The sequence below is a fragment of the Strigops habroptila genome, chromosome 8, assembly GCF_004027225.2.
Source record: "Strigops habroptila isolate Jane chromosome 8, bStrHab1.2.pri, whole genome shotgun sequence".
Taxonomy (NCBI): domain Eukaryota; kingdom Metazoa; phylum Chordata; class Aves; order Psittaciformes; family Psittacidae; genus Strigops; species Strigops habroptila.
In genome coordinates, this window is record NC_044284.2 from 25311858 (window position 1) to 25315849 (window position 3992).

Genomic DNA, 3992 nt, shown 5'->3' on the forward strand with positions numbered 1-3992 from the left:
GGGATGATAACCTACACAGCAGTGCTGAGTGTTGTGGAGCTGGTCTAATGTTTCTGCCTTGTCTTCAGATAGGATCTTGGTATTTCCAGTTCCTGTGACTTTTTGGCACTGAGGGCTTGTAGTAATGCAAAAGATGGCTATGTCAGGCTAGGTTTCCTCATGCCCTGAGGTTCTACAGTGAATGTTATCATTAACAGAAATCAAGTTAAACATCAACACCAAAGAGAAGGGAATCAGGGTACAAGAAGGCTCATGTGTTTGTTCCGTTAAGGCATATGCATGTTCTGCAGAGAACTTTCATACATTTATTAGTGGTTTAGTTTGTTCTTCTGATCATTAGTTCCTCTAAGAAGTTATTTATTTTTATACCACTAAAAAAATGATGTTCAAAAAAAAGCTGCCATACTGTTCATGATAGTTGATTTACATTTTGCTGTTTCTCTTCTCTAGATGGTCTCAACTCTGTCGAAGCTACTGCAGGACTCCCCTCCACATCCCAGTTGACATGGTGAACTATAATTTTTATTGTATCCCCACTGGATGCACTTAAATCTGTTTAAACCTGGCATGTATGAATTGAGCTTAAAAATTAATTCTAAAACAGTAAACTCGTTCAGGAGTATTTACAAAGGAGTTTGGACAGGCCGAACTGAACAGATCATAAAGAATTATTAGTTACACAAGTTGAGAGGTGTGGATTGTTCCATGGCTTAGACTGTAATGTAAGACCAAATTCCTTTCCTATGAGCTTTACTGTATGGTTATTGCCAAGTCACAAGAGTCCATAAAGGCACGGGCAGAGCAGTATACTACAGTAAAATCCATAGAAGGTATCTGGACGGAAAAACATCTTCCTTGACAAAACTGACCATTATTTCCCATTCAGCACATGAGAGTTCACCTCTTGCAAGCATTTGTATCTGCTATTCCACATTTCTAAGCTAGGTCTTAAAATAATTGCTCTTATATAACTCAAAGTGAGATGACTAAGATAATTTATTTTGGTTATTTTGCTACTTGAAGAATTGACTAATTATGACACAGAGCAAGTGGGTATCAACCTAAGTAAACTGGCTTATAACACATGTTTTTCTCTTTTGTCTTAGAGAGAAAAACATGTTTTGTTTCTTTCTAGCTTCTGGCTCTTATCACTGAAAACGCAAGAACATGAATCGCATCATAACATTGCTTAGGAATGTTATCCACTGCTTTGGTGACCGCTTGTTCAGCTAGCGAACACACTGACACTGCAGTGGGGCACTTGTGAATGTTGGCCTTACAAGTTCCAGCTTAAGTCAGTACTGTAGGACAGAGGATGCCAGCAGTTTAGTATCTCTCTTCTTAGTTGTCTTATTTTTTAAGACATGCAGAAACAAGAACAGGAAGCACTTTACAGTGCTTCATAGACAAACTGCCGCTTGAAGTTCTCTTTCTAGGTTTTCCAAGTAATGACACAAAGGTTAATTGTCTTTCTCTTGCTTTCAGACTGTATTTTAAAATATTGTCAGCCACTTTATTTGCCTTTCATCACTTGAGAAACTTTGAACGAAACTGTAAATGAAGCATAAGCACTTTGACATCACGTGTATTTAAGAGCACAGACCTTGCTAGGAAGAAACCACGCAAATTTTTCTGAGAGCTGCAAAGAAACATTCTTGCTGTATGTGTGCGTACCTTAATCTACTCTTAACTTCTTTCTTCTATACCCCAGAGCATAATTCAATGTTAAAAAAACCTCTGTACAAAGTACATAGTATCAGCCTGTAAAAATAAAACCCCAAAGCAGAGTACATGTACAACTATGAGCAGTGCTTTAACAGGAACCACATTTGCAGAGGTCCTTTTACCATTCAGACACCACAGAGCATTGCACCTCTGTTGTAAAACTACTGAGACGTCTCAGTCTGTGTATTAGTTCAAAGGACTTTTTTTGGCTCTCTAAAGCCTGCTGAAAACCAGCACTGCTAAAAGTTGCTGCTCAGCTTAATGGATCAGGTAAACATTCAAGGTGGTATCCCAGTGCCTTCAGGGCAGCTCATGTTTTGTTCCTATGGCCATCAAGCAAGTGCCATGTTGGCTTCTAGTTTCAGATACTTGTAAGGCCTTTGTCAAGCCAGTGGAACTCAGCTGAGTAAGTTCTCATCCTTTGAGAAGGGCTCTTGCCTTTTAAAGCTCTTCCCAAGTAGGTAAAGTATGTGGACTTGAAACTGCCTGAGCAGTCTGCTCTTTATTAGGCCCATGCTTATGCACGCTGGCCAGCCAACCTGCTGGAATAAATAAGTTTGCATGACTCCCATGCTCAGTTTTTTCAGAGTAACTTGAAAAGTATTTAAACTCTTCATTAACATTTATAAAACCGCTTATTCTCCACAGCAGCTATGCTAGGCAAGTTTTCTGCTTATTTTGGGTCCAGTATTGCCTCTCTGGAGGAATACCAATTTCAAGGTCTTGATCACCTTCAGTTTGATTTACGGGATAAAATTAGTCTCTGACTAATTTTGAAACCAACCGAATGGCAATAAAATGTTTTGTCTGTAGGGACTTGTTTCACAGATAAAATTAACAATCTCAGCCAAATTTACTGCTTAGGCAGAGTGCATTAACTGTTCTCCTTCAGACAGAGGCCTTTGGCAAAATGGTGCTTTGTCTACCCACTTCTTTTTTTCCTTTCTTTTGAATCCAGAGTTTTTCTCTTTTGGGATTCTGCTCTGTTCTTGGCTGAGTGTGTGTCTCCACCCTCATCTTCTCTCTCTCTTTTTAGTCTTGTTGGAAGTGGTGTATGAATTCTCAGACTTCGTACTCTGCTTCTAACTTGCTGTTGTTTCAGCTGAAGGTCTTTCTTTCCCACAATATTCTGGTTTACAAACCCCCTCTCCTTTTTGTCTTCCTCATGACTGCACCTTTCAGGCCTAGAATTTCAATTGCCAGAACTACCTTTTACAAACCGTGCAATAAATGTGCTTCATAAATTGTGCTTCTGTGATGCTCTGTGGTAATGAGACCACAGATGTGGATGCCCCATCCCTGGAAGTATTCAAGGCCACATTGGATGGGGCTTTGAGCAACCTGGTCTAGTGGAAGGTGTCCCTGCCCATGGCAGGGGGTTGGAACTAGATGGTCTTTCTAACCCAAACCATTCTATGATTCTGTGATTCCATGAGATCTGTGCTAGCACATTATCATCCTGGTCTGGTTTGATGCTCTCCCATGCTTTGCTGCTGCAGCAGGAAGTACTTCTGGTACCTGTTACAGTGGGAGATGTAGTGCTAGCGAAGCTATGTTTGAAACTAAACCCAGAACGTCTGTTACTGCTTTTACTAACCTGCACTGAGCACAGATGATTGGAAAGGAGATCTAAAGGGACAGCTGGAGATCTCCTTTGTACAGGAGAGATACTAAGCTATAGAAAGCTCTGGTGTTGCAAGTTTTGTGTTTCTTATTGCCACACTTGTACCAGAAGTGGTATAATGACTCCTGGCAGATCACGGGCATGTCATTTGTGTCTCCCTGACTTGACAATAAACTGGGGAGAATGGTCTTTACCAGCAGGGCGAAGTGCAATGACAGTACTCAAGCTGACCAGGTACTAAGACAAGTATTTCAAAGAGATGCTTGAGTTGCTTAGTTAAGGCTTGTGCTTTTAACATAGGAGTGTTACACCTAAGTTCTGAGATGTGCTTCGGGGTTTTGTGTACTTGTTTTATACATACATATACACACATAAAACCATGTATAATTTAAATATGAGAATTATTGTGGTAGAGCTATACAGGTTCTTGTGCATTGCATATCTAATCGTGTTAATTGTCTCCTATCTTAGTTAACATAAAGTTAGAAGTGAATGATAAAAATTATTTCAGAAGGGCTTGTTGTCTGAAGAGAAATTGTAAGTTCTGAAATGGTGGTGTAGGGGATGAGAAAATGAAAAGTTTAGCCTGGGATGCGTCTTTTCATTCTTAGGGATCTTTTGAGAAGCAGAGGTATCATGAACT